Below are 18,998 nucleotides of genomic sequence, written 5' to 3'. Positions count from 1 at the left end.
GAACACATGTAACTTCTATGACTTTTACCTGATGTTGCTGTCTATTTATCTAAACTTCTGTTGCCTGTATGTCTACTGACTTTCCGCTCTTAGTAGTCTATTATATTGATATATATATATATATTTCTTTGTTTCCTTCACAGATTTATAACAGGTCTTTTCCTTATCTTCTTCTCATAATTCAGAAGAGCGAACCGTTGCTGCCGATGGTAAGTATAATTATATATATATAAATATGTCTACGAGAATTAACTTCCTTTGATTTAACAGTATTCTTTAGTACTGGATTAGGTCATCTGACTCAAGCAAATAACTCTTTTCTGTGTTTCTGTCTTAGTCAGATATTCTGCAACTTCCTCCAAAAGACTTAGATATCACTTGCTGAATATTGCAAAATGTCTGTAAATATATCGTTCTCTTCAGAACATGTTGTAGAACGAGACGCTACCTAGAAATATCTTTTCTTGCTTTCTTTCAAATATGTAGCTGCAATAAGTAAGTCTTAGAACAAATGAACTTGGCAACTTACTTGAAGGAGAATATTCTGGTGATGGCTTCTTCTATAGTTTCCCTGAAGATGCTTACTCACGAAATTGGAGCTGGAATTATTCTCAGGAAACTCAAATTCACTCACCAAAACCCGAAGATATGCTATGCAGCATACTGTTCTCTCTGAAAACTCCTCTCTCTCTCTCTCAATTCTGACTTCTTTCGGAATTGAGGGCAGCGAAAACCAGAAAACGCTACCGCTCTTCAAATTACTTTAGTTGAAGTGCGTAGCGCTCAGCGAGCGCGAGCACATCTGCGGTGGAAATTCAGAACCAACACTAGACCGGCAACCTGATCTGCTTTCCCGAGCGGTCATCTTGGAATTCCGCCGCTGAGGAGAAAGTAGGTATTGGAGACAGAATGAAACTAGTCTTAATGAAATTACTCTACGGAGTTTAGAGTAATAGTTCCTGCACATTTTACAGCTTGTATGGCGCTGATTTAGGACTCTAGTGGTTCTAACCTGGCCAGTCCTGACAGTACCCTCCACCAAAGCCCCCCTCTCGCTCTCCTTGTGCTTATTAGGGTGTGTCCTATGAAATTCTCTAACCAACCTGCATGCAGATTAGTCTTAGGTTCCCATGTTCTCTCTTCTGGGCCAAAACATTTCCAGTCCACTAAATAGTACAACTTTCCCTTCTTAAACCTTGAATCTAGAATCCATTTTACCTCAAACTCTTCTTGAGACTGAATTTGAACAGAAGTTGGTGGCCCCTTTAATCTCAAATCAGATGGATTCTTTTTAAGTAGAGAGACGTGAAAATGTATTATTCGCCTAGAAGGGAGACAAATCTTCACACTTACTGGATTCACCATTCTCTCTACCTGAAAAGGACCAATGAATCTAGGTTGGATCTTTCGATTCCACTTCAGGCGCATATTTCGAGTCGAAATACACACCTTGTCTCCTGGCTCATAAATTGGATTAGCACGTCTCTTCATGTTTGACTGCCTCTTGTAACAACTCTTGGCCTTAATTAAATTGCTAGTAGCCACCTGGTAAGCTTTTTGTAGTTCCTGAATGACTGCCTCAACTCCCGGAACATCACTCTCCTGCTTCCCCACAAATGTGTTTGGATGTCTACCAGAATTTAAGTAAACAGGAGAAAACCCAGTGGAAGAATGCTCAGCATTGTTATAAACAAATTCAGCAGCCCAAATTAAATTAGGCCATTCTCCCTCATGCTCCATCAAAAATAGACGCAAATGTTGCTCCAGTTCTTGATTTACTCTTTCAGTTTGCCCATCAGTCTCTGGATGGAAACTAGTAGACAAACGAGAGTCCACATCCAATCTCTTTTGGAAAGCCCTCCAAAAGTGTGAGATGAACTGAGGATCTCGATCAGAAATAACAATCTTTGGGATTCCATGTGCCTTCACTACATGTGAAGTGAAAATAGTAGATAATTGAGAAGTGTTTGGAATAGATTTCAAGGGAACAAAATGACTCATCTTAGTATGAGCCACCACCACCCAAATAGTTGGGAACCCTTGACTAGAAGGAAGATCCACAATAAAATCCATGGAAATAGTATGCCACGGATAAGGTGCAAGGGGCAAAGGAAGCAACAACCCTTGAGGAGCCATTCTAACCGACTTTCCTTTAATACACTGCGCACAAGTTACTACATATTGTCCCACCTGAGTCTCCATAGCCGGCCACCAAAATTCTCGTTGAATCAATTCCAAAGTTTTCTTTACTCCTTTGTGGCATGCCAGCAAATTATCGTGAAAATGTTTTATGACCAACATTTGAAGCTCATCTTTTGGAACAAAAAGATTTCCCTTGTAGTATGACTTTCTGTTCTTAACTTCTCTTCCTGTTCCTTCTTTGACCCACTCACTTAGTTCCTCCTCGGTGAAAGACTTCATTAACTTATCTTCGAATTCAGAGTAAAGGAGGACTCCAATTATCTTCTCCTTGGGGATAATCAATCCTTCCTCAATCTTCTTTTCATCTTCCCCAGTGTCTAGACGAGACAAAGTGTCAGCCTTACCGTTGGCAGAACCAGGCTTGTAAGTCAAAACAAAATTATAGTATGCAAAAAATAAGGACCATCTCAACTGCCTGGAGGTAAGTGTTCGAGCGGATTTTAAAAATTGAAGATTCATACGATCAGTAAAGACAGTTACTTCATGTCTTGCACCCAACAAATAGTGTCTCCACTCTTGGAAAGCATCTTTAACGGCCAATAACTCCTTATCAGCAATGAAATAGTTAATCTCGGCTACAGTCAATTTTTGAGATCTGTATGCCAATGGATGAAGCTGACCAGTACTTCTGTGACTTTGTGACAAAATTCCTCCTATAGCCAAATTGGAAGCATCCGCTTAAACAAATAAGGGCTCTTCTGGATTTGGGTGTAGGAGAACTGGGTCTGAGATAAAGATTCTCTTTAATTCATTAAAGGCTTCCTCAGTTTCTGTATTCCAATCAAATTTGGCCTTTTTCTTCAATAAATGAGTGAGTGGCCACACCTTTTCAGAGAAATTCAGAATGAAGTGCCTGTAAAAATTGGCAAAGCCAATGAAACTCTGCACCTCCTTCACATTACGTGGAGATGGCCAGTCTCTAATTGCCTTCACCTTGGCATCATCCATGGACACACCGTCAGGTGACATTAGGGAGCCCAAAAACTCCACTTGAGTTGAGTGGAAGACACATTTCTTCAATTTAACAAAAATTTGATTTTCTAGAGATTTTCTAGAATTGCACGTACATGCTGGATATGTTCGCTCAAGTTTGCCGAAAAAATAAGAATATCGTCAATGTAAGCAACTGCAAAATGATCCAGAAACTCTCTTAAAACATAATTAACGAAGTGCTGAAAAGCCGCTGGAGCGTTACACAAGCCAAATGGCATGACCTGATATTTGAACAGACCCAGTCGAATCCGGAATGCAGTCTTCCACTCATCGCCCTCTGCCATGCGCACTAAGTGGTAGGCTCCTCTTAGATTTAACTTTGTATACACCTTGGCTTCCTTGATTTGATCCAGAAGTTCAGAAATTAAAGGCAATGGGTATCTATTCTTCTTAGTCACTAGATTGAGAGCTCAATAATCAATGCATATTCTGAGTTTGCCATCTTTCTTTGGAAAAAAAAATAGCGGAGAGGAGACAGGCAACTGGGATAGCCGAATAAACCCGCTGGCAAGGTATTGATCCAAGTACTCTTTTAGATGTTGATTTTCCGCTTCCGAAAGTGCATAGATCCTATTACATGGCAACAAAGCTCCAGGCTCCAATTCAATCTTACAATCATACTCCCTATGCGGAGGTAATTTATTTGCTTCTTGTTCGTCAAAGACTGGGGCCAAATCTTGGTATTCTTGTGGAATTTCTCGAGTTTCCATAACACAAATTGACCTGGACTGACTGGCCAAAAGCATAGGCCGTGACGCAGGAGGAACATCGATACTCAAACCATGGCAGTGTCTATTACAATAATCAGAATCCATTTCAATGGATCTCTTAGCCCAGTCAATCTTTGGCTTATGTTCCGTGAGCCAAGGTAATCCCAAAATGAGCTGGAACTGAGGTGCATCGATTAGACTGAACTTCAATGTGCTGAAATGATGACCTGGCCCTTTCAACGAAATTTCCTCTGTGTCATGAACAATGGGACCTGAGGATAAGTTGGTTCCATCAAGAGCACGGACAGATTCAGGCCTAGCCTTTTTGACAAATTGGATCCCTAAGGATTTGGCAAATCTAATATCACAAAAGTTACCAGTCACTCTTGAATCTATCATCACAAAAATCTTATCCACTTCTGAATTTCCAAATGTAATCTGACCAGAAATAATTAGATGAGGAGCGGAGGATTGCAGAGTATTGACGATAAATTGAGAATCTGGAGTTGACTTGTCCTTAGCTTCCACCAGAGCAACTCCTCTTACTGGTGGAGCCTATCTTTTACCCAAGAATTGTTCTTGGGCTTTTTAGGACATTCCTTGACAAAGTGTCCTGAGTTACCACAATACATGCAATGTTTGCCGAACTGTCTCTTCTCTCTTTCTTCCTTGAATAAAGGTTCACGAACAGAGCTAATTTACATTGGCTCTTCTTCTGCTAAAGCCTCCTTACTCTTAGTGTTGTCAGACTTGATTCAGTCAAATCGAGTAGGAAAATATTTCACATCTTTTAGTCATTCACTTCTTCTTTCGCATTGACGTTGATTGCAAGACTAGATCAATTAACTCAGAGACATGAGTGGGTCACTTGGGAATTTGAGCCAACCCATCCTTTAACTCATCTTTAAGTCCTCTATAGAAGATGGCGGCCCTCTTAGCTTCTGACCAATTTGTCTCGACAATTAATTTATTGAATTGGGCAAAATAAGCAACCAAATCACGATTCCCTTGCTTCAGGTCTAATAGTTCGTTATTTGTAGTTTGAGAGACAGATCTTTTGTCAAAAATGCGCAAAAGTTCTCTTTTGAATTCTTCAAACTCATATACAATGTGATCATTGTTGTTCACTAAAGGCATAGACCAGGCTGCTGCATCTCCACTGAGGTAGGACAATATGAAACCCACCTTGGATTGATTCTCCTTAAAAATAATTGGTCTGCAAAGAAAGTGTAAAGAACATTGGGTGAGGAATATCTGAGCTTTATGGGGATCCCCACTTAATCTTTCTGGAGCTGCCAACGGAATGGTTGGTGAGATAGCGTGAATAACCTGAGTCGTCAACACAGCCGCAGAGGGGGTTGGAGTCAATGACTGTGTCTTATTCTCCTTAGAACCCTGGATCAAACCAGCGGAAAATTCTTCAAACTTTTGATGCATATATAGAGCTTCTTGACTAGACTTTCTAACCTCTTGTCTAAGAGATTTATTCTCAGAAATTGTATCATTCAATTGCTTTTGTATCCCATCAAGCACTGTTGCCAAAGCCTTAACATCAATTCCCTCTGCCATACTGCTCGGTTGAAAGTTTTGGGAATGGCACTTCAATCTATCAAGTACCTACACCAGAACTTTAGTTCTCCACAGAAGCAAATGATTTTTCCTCAATCCCCAACTCCACTACTGCGACGAGTTTTAGCTCACATGCAGCAGAGAGGGGGAAATGGGATTGGGAAGAAAATAGAGACTGCTACTGCTTCACCTCTTCTGGACTGGAACTCAAGATATGCTCCTTGTAGTCTCCTGTAACAAAGAACACCATGTAACCACTGTATCTATACTCTGACCGTCTAAATATTATCTTCCCTAAGGTACCTGTCCTTTCTTAGTGGGTAGCTGCTGTCTTGTAACTTTATTGGGTCTAATTATCTTGACCTGGTACTTCTCACTACTGGGTATAGTGTTACTCTCCTTTTGATTTTCTGTAACAAAGAACACATGTAACTACTATGGCTTGTACCTGATGTTGCTGTCTATATATCTACACTTCTGTTACCTGTATGTCTACTGTCTTTCTGCTCTTAGTAGTCTATTATATTGACATATATATATATTTCTCTCTTTCCTTCACAGATTTATACCAGATCTTTTCCTTATCTTCTTCTTGTATCTCAGAAGAGCGAACTGTTGCTGCCGATGGTAAGTACAATTATATGTATATATATATATCTACGAGAATTAACTTCCTTTGATTTAATGGTATTCTTTAGTACTGGATGAAAAATAGGTCAACAGACTCCAGCAAATAACTCTTTTCTGTGTTTCTGTCTTAGTCAGATATTCTGCAACTTCCTCCAAAAGACTTAGCTATCACTTGTTGAATATTGCAAAATGACTGTAAATATATCGTTCTCTTCAGAACATGCTGTAGAAATTGATGCTACCAGGAAATATCTTTTCTTGCTTTCTTTCAAATATGTAGTTGCAATTCTAAGTAAGTCTTAGCAACAACTGAACTTAGCAACTTACTTGCAGAAGAATATTCTGGTGATTGCTTCTTCTATAATTTCCCTGAAGATGCTTACTCATGAAATTGGAGATGGAATTATTCTCAGGAAACTCAAATTCACTCACCAAACTTGAAGTTATGCTATTCAGCAAACCTGTTCTCTCTGAAAACTCCTTTCTCTCTCTCGAAATTATGACCTTTTTCGGAATTGAGGGCAGCAAAAACCAGAAAACGCTACCGCTCTTCAAATTACTTCAGTGGAAGTGCATAGCGCTCAGCCAGCGTGAGCAGAGCTGCGGTGGAAATTCAGCCCCAACACTAGACCGTCAACCTGATTTGCTTTCCCGAGCGGCCATCTTGGAATTCCGCTGCTGAGGAGAAAGTAGGTATTGGAGACAGAATGAAACTAGTCCTAATGAAATGACTCTACGAAGTTTAGAGTAATAGAGTAATAGTTCCTGCGCATTTTACAGCTTGTATGGCGCTGATTTAGTACTCTAGTGGTTCTAACCTGGAAAGTCCTGACATCAAGACTGCTTTGCATATAGCTGTGTCTGAACTGGGGTGGAGACGTGAGCTAAGGAATGATGATGGATTCAACCTAGATCTGTGACTGGGGGTGAGTGTCTGAAAAGTTTCAGCGCTCCATCCATCATCTTCTTGTGTTTGCCAAATTTTAAGGTTACCAAAACAACCAGGGGCAGATTACTAACATTGTTGAGTGGGTTTTGCATCACAAAAGTGATGCAAACTAGTGCAAAATGTTTATTTGAATTTTACTTTCCAGCCAAAATTCTATTTGTTCTGAAGGGTAGCCTAACATAAAATAATGCGTTGTTGCTTTGCATTGCTTTGCATCAGAAGGCATACCACAGGTGATCACATGGGCATTCTCATTCAACTGCCCATAGATTTTGAAGCAAAGTTGTATCTACTAACATTTGTAAACAGAGCTTTGCGCCACAAAAATAATGCCTCTTAGAGACTTAATTAAAAGGTGAAAGTAAGGGTCAAAGGCTGTTCACTCTTCAGAGAATTAATGAAAAGGTGACAGTCAGGGTCAAAAGCCCAGCATATTTCTTTCTCATGCCAGTGTTAGGTTTGAAGATAAATAAGTGAAGGCCCAGTTAAGAACTCCAGTAATGTTCTCTGGCCAGAATAAATTAACTCTTCAGTAAACATTAAAACCTGGGCAGAATAAATTGCGCTTCCTTTTAACATTTAACCTAAGTTCTGAAGCATTGTTTAAAAACTGATTAAAGACAGAAAACCAGTCATTCTACTTCAGAAACCCCAGTTCAAGGCCCACTCCAGTCTCTTAACAGTGAGTTAATAGAAAGAAAGAAGCCCAAATAATACGTAAATTAGGAATACAGAAATAAATACTTACCTAATCTTTCTTACATTAAGGAATAGCAGGATCAAGTGCAGATTGTACCTGAGAACGAAAAGAAAACAGATTTGAGTGAAGACTTCTCATACAACCAAGCAAACAATACATGAGAAGAGAAGTAAGCTTCAGTAAACTTTCTGGTAAGATAAGTTATATATACACCATATAAAATCAGTAAGTTTAAAGGCTCAGCAAATAAAGGTTTTTACATGTTAATGTTGCAGTCCTGTAAGAAGAAGAAGACGTAGCTGAACAGGCAGAATATTGGAACAGTCTCTTCTCTGTCCCAACCCCTTTTCCCCCCTTAGAACTTACCTGCAATGGAATACTAAAAGACCTAGCAGGGTTGGTTCAGAGAAGGGTATTGGGATCTAGCGTCATTCTGCTCCTGTGTGGTTCAGACAGCAATAAGTATTTAGACTCTGACAATGCCTCCCCAGGCCACACATGCTTGCGGCTCCCGACTGGAGTCCAAGCCTTACCTGGGGGGTGAGCCGCCTCGCTCTCTCTCTCCCCGCTCGTCGGAACTCCTGCTGGGCCTCGATGACGTGGCAGTTCCGTTGTTAGGCAACGCTGTAGCTGGACGGGTTACGGCTCTGCCTTCTCTTTCGTTGACGATCTTGGGCAGATTTCTCTCGGTGCACGACGATCACGATCCCGTTCACCTTGCAGCTTTCTTAGCTTCCAGAAATTCTTTAGCATGTTGCAGCTCAGACCTGCGGCGTGATCCTTACTCATTGCCTCAGTTACGATGAAGGCACAGTGCACAGCAGTGTGGACGATGTTTCATGCTGCGGGGGCAATGCAATTACAGGGCACCTTCTAAACAGTACCACGGACCACACGGCAGTCTTCCAGAAATCCAGTAGCACGTTGCGGCTCGGGCCTGCGGCGGTGATTCTTACTCACAGCCTTCGTTGCGATCACGGCTCAGGCCGCAAACAGCAATACAGCAGCATGGACGATGTTTCACGTTGTGGGGGCAATGCAATCAAGGAGCACCTCGTAAACAGTCACACGGACTACACAGCAGTCTTCTAGAAATCCTGTAGCACGTTTCAGCTCGGGCCGGAGACGGTGATTCTTACACACAGCCTCCGTTACGATGACAGCTCGGGCCACAAACAGCAATACAGCAGCGTGGACAATGTTTCATGCTGCGGGGGCAATGCAATTCCGGGCCACCTCGTAAACAGTACAACGGACCACACAGCAGTCTCAGACATGCAAAAGCACCACGCACCAAGCGTCGCTGAGACACGGTTTGAAACTTTTATGTTCCTGAGTATCCACAACAGGGGACCAGCTCTCCACGGGTCCTTGGAGACACGCTACTTCAGGACACAGCAAAGTCCTCACATGCAGGGGGACACAGCACAGAGCCAAGTCCCTTGGCTTCTCCTTAGTCAAATCAGCAAACTGCAGGCCAGCCCCAGAACACACAGCAAGGGCAGTCCTTCTCTTCAGTCTCTTCAGCTGTTCTTCTGTGGCAGAGGTTCCTCTTGATCACAAAATAGGTTCAATCCTTTTTCAGTATGGATTTCAGTCTTGAGTTCAAGGGTTTCAGCTCTTACATTTATACCCCTAAATGCCTTTGAAGTCTTTGTGTTCAGGGGGCTCTGAGCCCGGTCCAAACCAGTTCTGGGTGCCTTCTTGCCAGGGCATACCTTCTTCCTTTGATAGTGGGGGTCTGGGGTCCAGACGCTCAGCAGGAGGTGGAGACATCCTTTTGTGGAAGCAACACAGCCCTCTTCACATCCAGGGGGCTACTCCTCCCCCCACATCAAATACAGGCCATCCTGTTGCTGTCTCACCTTCTCCTTCCTGGGGTCAGGATACTTCCCAGACCCTGTCACATCCGAACCCAGATGGTCAATACACAAAGCCACTTTTAAAAATGTGGTTTCTAAGCACACAATTTAAAAACCATCTTCACAAAAAGATGTGTTAGTAAATTCTGAGTTCAGGCACTCTAAACTCCACTTCTCCATCTTATGTCTTTGGGAAGATATGCTGGAACATGGGACACAGCATTCCCCATTCTGTCCTATGGGCAAGATGGCCTTGCAACAGTGAAAAACGAATTTGGCAGTATTTCACTGTCAGGACATGGTACACACCTCAGTACATGTCCTAACTTTCACATACACTGCACCCTGCCTATGGGGGTACCTTGGGCCTACTATAGGGGTGTCTGATGTGCATAAAAAGGGAAGGTAAGGCCTGGTAAGTGGGTGCATTTGTCAGGACAACAAGGCAGTTAGCAAACTGTGCGCAGGGACTGCAGTGACAGGCCTGAGATCTCTTTTTAGGGCTACTTGTGTGGGTGGCACAATTAGTGCTGCAGATCCACTAGTAGCATTTGCATTACGAGCCCTGGCACATATAGTGCACTTTACTAGGGACTTTACTAGTAAGACAAACATACCAATTATGAACTACAAATTACCATGACACTTTATACAGGGAGCACTTGCACTTTGACACTGATCACCAGTGGCAAAGTGCCCAATGCATCTATGTCAGCAACATAATGTCACAAAAAGGTCTAGGAAAAAGGCAAAAAGTTTAAGGAACTTTAGCCAAAAAGGGCCAAGTCCAAAAATACTCTACTATTCTTTTGACAGAGCTTTTATTGGAATGGTAGATAAAGTTCGAGAAACTAGGAAGCACTAGGATGGTGAAGTCTATCAGCTATTATCACAGAATTTCAACCTCAGATGAGGATACAGATCAAAACCATGAATGGGACTTGATCTTCTGCTGAGATGTGTGTATTCAAGTGTCTCTGTAAAGGAGAAAGGTCCAAATGTGGAGCACATAGAAACTGTCACTGATATGATAATATTTGCCTGTTAAGTATGTCATGTATCAAGTAGGTGCAGAGCCAGCTCCGTAGATATTAATAGAACATTGGGTGCAGTATCACCAGGACCCAGGAGGGTATGGCTCCCGTTTGACCCAATTAGTAGCTGTTTTTTTACTACCAAACCAGGCGGTTGTGGGCTTATTTTCCTTCCTTAATTTAGGGCCCAAGATGCCCTTGCCTGAATGGACAGCGGAATTGATGGGGCCACCCACTTAAGTAGTAATTTAAACATGTCTCAGGCTAGCCATTGCAGCCTGTATTTGCAGTTTTAAGCTGCCATCTTGACCTGGCAAATAAGCATTTTGCCAGGCCCAAAACTTCCTTGTTAATACTATTCTCACATTGGGTAGGCCCTGGACAGTCCAGAGGGCTGATTTCAATGTATTTATAAAGTAGAACATGTACGTTTAAGTTTCACATGTCCTAGCAGTGAAAAACTCTTACATTTGTTTTTCACTACAAGGTCTATATCTCAAATGAGATAACATTGGAGTTCCCACTCACTCACGCACATCCTCAACTCAGACATCAACTCCACCACGTTTCCTGAAACCTGGAAACATACAGAAGTAAGACCTCTCCTAAAAAAAGACACTGCCAATCCCAACGACCTCAAGAACTACCGTCCCATCCAACTTCTCCATTTCGGTGAAGGTCCTTGAGAAAGCCAACAACCACCAGCTACAGACCACCTGGAAATAAACAACTTACTGGACACCTCAAAATCAGGCTTCTGCCTGAACCACAGCACCGAAACAGCTCTTATACCTGCAATGGACAACATCAGTAGCATCCTCAAAAGGGGTTAAGCAGCTACCCTCATCCTCCTCAACCTCTCCACAGCCTTAAACACCATATCCCACCACATCCAAGTCAACAGACTACATCACATCTGCATCAGCACCAATGCACTCAAACTCATTCCTACCTTTCTCACAGGATACACACAAAGTATACGCCTCCCACCCTTCACCACCAAACCCCAAAACACTATCTGTGGCATCCCCCAGGGCTCATCGCTCAGCCCCACCCTCTTCAACATTTACATGACCCCGATGGCCACCATCGTCCACAGTCACAAACTCAACATCATCTCATATGCTGATAACACTCAACTCATCCTCTCTCTCTCACCGAAGACACCCCCACCACCAGATCAAACTTCCAGAATCTTATGACTGCTGACGGGGACTGGGTGAAGATCAATTGCCTAAAACTGAACATAGACAAGACGGAAGTCCTCATCTTCAGCCATACCCACTCCTCCTGTGATGACTCCTGGTGGCGCCCTCCCCTCAGTCCTGGACCAACCACCACCTCCCATGCTAGGAACCTGGGCATTATACTGGATAGTGAGCTCTCAATGATGCTCCAAGTGAATGCAGTTACTTCCTCGAGTTTCCACATCTCCCAAATGCTCCATAAGATCTTTTGGTGGATCCCATCCAGCACCAAGAAAATTGTAACACCGGCCCTCATCACCAGTGGACTAGACTGTGGAAACACCCTCTACACTGTAATCACAACCCAACTACTGAAGCGACTCTAAAACATTCAAAACATAGCAGCCAGACTCTTACTGGATCTACCAACGCGGTCAAGCAGAACCCCCCACATCAGAGACTTCCATTGGTTCTCAATCAAGAAGAGATGCCACTTCAAACTACTCACCCATGTGTTCAAGGCCCTCCACAACATAGGACCAACCTGCATTAACCACCGACTGTCCTTCAATCAGCCCACCAGACAACTCCGCTCAATCCACATAGCCTTTGCACACGTCCCACGCATCTGTGGGGCTCAAGGTAGGGGCCGATCCTCATCCTATCTCTCTGCCAAGTCCTGCCTCTCCACCTCCGGACCTCCACCACCCTCACCTACTTTTAGATACTTGGCTGTTTGACCAATTCGCCCCACCCTGAGCCCCTGAATACCCCAACGGGTGATAAATTGCACTCTACAAATCGCGATTGATTGATTGTATTCCTCTTAGACAGCCACACCCAATAGAGAGCTTAGGTGTGCCTGGATGGGCCATCGCAGGCAGGCCAGAGCTGGGCACAGCCCTCCTTACACTTAACGAGGATATGTGTGGCCATCCCTCAAAGAGCTACATACCCCCTGTGAATAGTCTGGAGCCAGGACATGGAAGACAGGATGCCTGTGGACTTCGAAGGGAAACCTCTAGAAGCTTCTCCCCATTTCAAAGGCACTTCTGGGTAGAAAAACTGGACCTCAGACACCAAATCATTAGTACACTTCTGAACCTGTGGATATTCTTCCAGGAAGAAGGACTGCTGTGCTGATGAAAAGACTGCCGTTCTGCTGGACTGCTGCTCAGAAGGACTGCTGCTCTGAAGGACCGCTGCCCTGCTGTGCTGGCCTGCTGCCCTCTTGCCTGGGTGAGAAGGACTGGATCGGCATCTGTAAACCCAGGATTCCATAGGGACTCCATGAGCTAGTTGGCTGGCCTCCTGACAGAAGGCTCCAGCTACCTTGAACCAAGCACCTGGACTCTGCCGTCTGTGAGTCTATCTTGTCAAATGGTGCCACCCCAGTTCTGGACCTTTCGAAGTGGGCCTAAGGTGCTCTGTCAGCCTTTGTGGCTCCAACAGAACTGATGCATCTCCTCTGCTGTGTGGTGCAACGTGAGCTGAACTGATGCATCACCTCCACTGTGTGGATCATCTCCATGCCAAAGACCTACATCACAATACAGCCCGCCGCCTCATTAGAACTGCCGCTTCACAAAGACATGGGCCTTGCACCATAGTCTTGCCTTATCTGGAAAAAGACGTATCGCTTTGGTTGCATGATGCATCTTTGTCTTGGACCCTCACAGATCTTCGCAAACCAGGTTTTATGGTACGCTGTTCAGCGGGCCTAACTAGGTGTTTGTAGCTGGCCCGTGCTCCATCACGGTTGGCCTGAACTTGTGACTTTGTCCTGGTCTGGTTCAGCCAGATATCCACAGTTTGCCCTTTGTGCTTTTTGGCACTATTTTCTCTGAACTCTTTAAAATTGCATTTCTCTGGATATACTAATTGGACTTTTGTCATTCTGGTCTACTTTTATTTATTAGAAAGTACTCTATTCTCTCATCTGGTGTAGGATGCTTTTTGTGTGGTGCTTTCACTATTATTGTTTGAAGTGTTGCACAAATACTTGCCTTGCCTCCGAGTTAAGCCTGACTGCTCTGTGCCAGGCTACCAGAGGGTTGAGTATAGGTTAATTTAGAGTGGGCTTGTGCCTAGCCCTGACAAGGATTTTGGTTGCTGATTGACCAGGATTCAAACCTCGCTTAACCGACAACCCAATTTCTTACAGATGGTTCCTAAAAATAATTAGCTTGTTGCCAGGATCACATGGGGTTTTATCGGTGTAGCATATTTAATTGTGTATGAGATCAAAACTAGATCAAGATATTCAAATTACTATTCTTTTTGCTGGTTCACCAGCAAATACGGTCCTGTTTTAAACATCCAAAACCATCTGGAATGAGCAGGCTTAGCTAACTTCCCAACTTGAGCCAGAGTATCAGGTGGACTGCAACCCATGAACCTCCCACAACATAATCAGGAAATTGGAGCATATTGGGTAATGATCAGTCCTGTGAGACTGCGTGATTACTTTTATTAAAGAGTTCCAAAGCTTCTTTCCCCATTGATGCACACACATGAAACACACACTATACACTTAAATAGATTTTATTAAAAATTAATGAATAGATGTTACTATAAAAGTAAACTTAATGGTTATAATAAAACAGACAAATATCTTAAAATGAATGGCAAAATTGTTGATGATGTTCAAATGACATTTATTAAATTAAAGCATTGAGAGATGAAACCAATTGCTCCTTTTCTTTGCTAAAGCTGAAGTTTCTTTGGTGGTATGTAACATGCATACCTTTGCTAGATAACAAAGCCGTTTTCAATCAGCTACTGTGCTTTGAGAAGTTCACAGTTTACTTCTATTTTGGCATTCCACAGTCTAAAAAGCTCTGTGAGCCAGTGGCCTTCATCTAAGATGTTTACAGTACACAGTTTGACCAAAGTGTCCAAGCAAAGCTGAAGGGGTCAGATATACTAACATTCCACTTTGTGGCTAGCAGATTAGGATTTTTTGTGACTCGAAAAACAGAATGTACTAATGCATCTGAGACACATTTAGCAATACCCAATGAGGTAGCAAATTACCTGCCTCAACAATATTCATGAGGCAGGTCACATTTTGCGACCCATTAGGAATTGGTTACTAGCACAGGGATTTTGGCCTGCTGGGGACAGCAGACCACCATGTTTGTGTTTGCTTTTTAAATAAAGCAACTTTTTTTCAAATGCAGCTTGTTTTCCTTAAAGGAAAACGGGATGCGTTTAAAAGTAAAACATTGAAAGTTTTCTTTTTGTATATGTTTACATTCATTCACAAAAGGGAAGGGGCTACCTGGGGAGCCATTCCCATTTGCGGCTCGCTTACTACCTACTTGATGCAAGTGGCAAACTGTGATTGTTTTACTACTGCATTTGCAGTTGCGAAACAATCGTACATTCCTCTGCAACTCACTATTAGGAAAGGATGCCCTTGGCACCCCCCCTCCTAATAGTGACTTGCAAACCCTATCTTGTGAGTATATGTTATCGACTCGCAAAATAGGGTTTGTACATACTACAACACTTTTTAGCGGTTGCAAACGGGCTGATTTTCCATTTGTGACCGTAAAAAACAGTTGTGCATCTGGCCCAAGGTGTCTCCCCATGAAGATGTGTCTGTAACATCCTGAAGAGTGACTATTTGGTATGTTCCTCCTCTAGCAGATTTGCTGTCACTACATCATTAACAGTTACCACTTGGACGCTTTCTCAAATTGCAAATTGTTTTGGTGACTAATATACTCTGCAGAAGATTGTTGGTTGGTATCTGTCTGAGCTGAATATAGGATATAGTTTTAGGGAACCTTTTTCACCTAAACCTTATGACTTTCTATCAGCTTCTAACACAGAATTCTCTAATCATTGTCTTTTTTTCTTCTTGAGCATATCATTGGGAGATAATTTAGTTCAATGTTTTTATTCATTTTGAAGAAATATTCTGATATAAACTATAACTTTACAAGTTAAATCTACAACCCTCATTCAATAATTTTAAACATCAGTTTATATTCCATGAATGTTGGTTAAATTGTTTATTTAATCTATGCTTGTTGGCCAAAACGTAGGGAGGATAAAGGTTTTCAGACTGAGAGGGCACAATGCAGCACAGCACCATCAAAAGAAACATTTCTACACTCTTTCAAGACATTTAAATGTAAGTGCGCCTCTGTACAATATAGTTAGTTAGTAGTCTAATTCCGGTAATGCCAGTTAATATCTAAGCCAAAGGTTATGGGTTGCTTTGTAAACATCCAATAATGGTGTGTTATGTTGCATTCTTGTAATTCCTTGCAGACAGAGATGGACTTGGCATTCCAATGATTAGGTGAAAGTACAAAAATTGTTGACAAGCATGAGGTGAGAATAGTTCAGTGTTTCCTTTGGTAAAATGATATAGTTTTCATTGAATAAGTTGGAATGTAATTCTTTTTTGCTTTTCCAATTGCAGGGGGTTATTTGGAGTTTGGCAAAGTTGGGTAGTCATCCAAAATCAAGATATGTCCTGTTCCCCATATATGTTATGTCATGTTATGTTAAGGAAATTTATAAGAGCGCACATATACCCGGAGGTGTCTAGGCGCTAGGACCAACAATGACCCACAGTGACCTCACCCCTAATACTGAAAAAGCCAGGTTTTTAGTTGCTTTCTGAAAATGGTCAAAGAACTGGCATTCCTAAGATGAAAGGGAAGAGCATTCCACAGTTTTGATGCACCATAATAAAAGCTACGTCCACCCCAATGGGCCGTATGAGTTCTAGGCACGGCCAACAGCCGTGCCCCCAAGGACCGAAGCTGTCTGGTGGGTTGGTACCACCTGAAATTATATAGAGTGAATATATGGCTATTATCTCAGTGGTCTCCATTACACGTTAGGGGATAAATTTCAATCTCTGTGCAAAGTGATTTATATTCTGCACACCATTGCAGTTAACTCCTAAATTCTAATAACCACTGACATTCATCAGGTTTAGATAAGGGAAGTAAGTATAACAAGCACTCTCACCATGCATGGCTTATGACCTCACATCTTGCATCACTCATGCCATGTTCTATGACATCATTGACATCAATGATGAAATCTGAAATGACATCGTAGATGACAATCCTGAGGTCCCCCCACCCGTGCCGCCACACCACAAGTAGTGTCGTTTGACATAAAGCCAGTAGCAGCTGGTGTGCAGTCAGAATGGTGGGGCGGAGGGGTACAGCAAAGAACACAGTAAAAAAAACTATAAAAAAGGAACTTACTTGCTGCATTGTGCATGCCAAAACGCCGCTCTTCTGCTTCTTCCTTTCCTGCAGGCAGAGCCTCCCAGCCTCCCCTGCGGCCAATCCTGATGCTGCTCTTATGCATAAGAGCAGCGTCAGGATTGGCCTGAGGATTTGCGCGCCCGGGAGACTGGGAGCCTCTGTCTGCTCTTTCTCCAACCAAGCAATGCAGCTGGGTTGGTGAGAGCTCAGTGCGCATGTGGGTTTGGCCGGCCCAAGACAGCCGGCCAAACCCACATGTGCACTGAAGGCAGTGTTCACCACTCCCCCTCTTGACTTGCCTGCGATGGTCCCGACCCCAAGTCTCATGTAATTAAAGAAAAATAAAATGATGATAAATTAGTTTTATAGTTGTTTTATTTTTCAAAATTTGAGGGTGGCAGGGGCAACGCTTCTCCTCCATAGTAGAGGAGCTGCCACTGCATAAAGCCGGTCTACTGGCTTTTTCAAGGGGTCACCACATCAAGTCAGGCCTCTTAATTATACCAAACAATTCACAAAGCTCGGCCAAAAAAAGTACAGCACATCCAAATCCATATCCGATTTCTTATAGGTGCACACCGGGTGCTCAAGATACTATTGTCAAGACAAAATCTGAAATATTAACCAGGGATCACCCAATTCAAAGTCCAACACCAATCAGCTCCATTACCTTCAAAATATGAAGAAAGAACATCTTGATATGGTACAAGAATATTCTTTACTGAAATTCAAATTGTAACAAAAAATAGAGCCACAGGCAACTCATTCCGTTCTGATGAACGTCTACAGGGCTGTAAGTAACAACATTCATATAAATATATAGATACTTTAATAGTTAAAAGCACAAAATTACAACCAAACTCAATTTTAACAATAATTATAACAACTGATTAGTCACAATACATTGCTAATCATTTAACAAACTAAGAACAAAACACTATATATGATTATAGAAAGTGGTAAACATGTTATGAGTATAGCAATCGTTAAGGTACATAAATAGATCATGAATTCTCCAATTCATTCCAAAAAATCCTATGTATATTGAGGTAAATGACAGCACAATTGCACAAAAATTCAGTAATGTAAAGATAATCTCACACACTGTTTGTTGGTCATACAGCCTAATTTAAGTAGTTTAGCCTCATTCCAGTGTTTTATTTGAGCTGGTGGTTTCCGGTGCTCGGCACCAGCACTTAATTGCCGAACCTGGACTTATGACATAATGGCGCTGTTTGTGTAACTTAAAGATGAGAAGAGAAATAGTTGTTTGTTAATTTAATATACAGTAAAAACAATGAATACCTGCCACCCAAGCCATTCTTAAAGCTATGGCAGCCTCAAACAGTCTGACTTGTCACACTTCAGTGTGATGTTTAATAGTTGTGTAAGTACAGTGGCAATGTGTGGTAGAAACTGCAGTGGCCTCCTGATGAGGGCCCAACACTTATTTTTTTACAAATTAAGCACTGCCCCAAAGGCTAAATCATGGAAAGGCCAGAATTCCCCAACTTCTTCCTAAGCATTTGGTTAAAGTTGCAGTAATATATGTAAGTGTTAGCACCTGAACAAAAATCAAAGAATCAAAAAAGGTGCAATGTCAAGAACCCATCTTGAACTCGCTACTGCAAATATCATATCTAACAACAAAGCAGTTTACCATCAATCACCATCTCAATCACTCAGTAAAAAGTATATCACTAATTGGAAAACCAAACTGCATTTGCGGCCATAATATTAGCCTAGTCGAAAATGGAGGAATTAGACAATCAGCAAATCATTGCTGAGTAAAAAGCCATGCCTGGCTTTTTCTACTAAGAGAGGAGTCTGTGACTTTAAAATATAGGAAAAAAGATTCCACAGCCTGGGGGTTAAGAAAGAAAGTGCTCTACATACCTACTTTAAACTCTTGATCATGG

Source organism: Triturus cristatus, chromosome 6 (assembly GCF_964204655.1).
Source record: "Triturus cristatus chromosome 6, aTriCri1.1, whole genome shotgun sequence".
Taxonomy (NCBI): Eukaryota; Metazoa; Chordata; class Amphibia; order Caudata; family Salamandridae; genus Triturus; species Triturus cristatus.
This window is presented reverse-complemented; position numbering follows the sequence as displayed.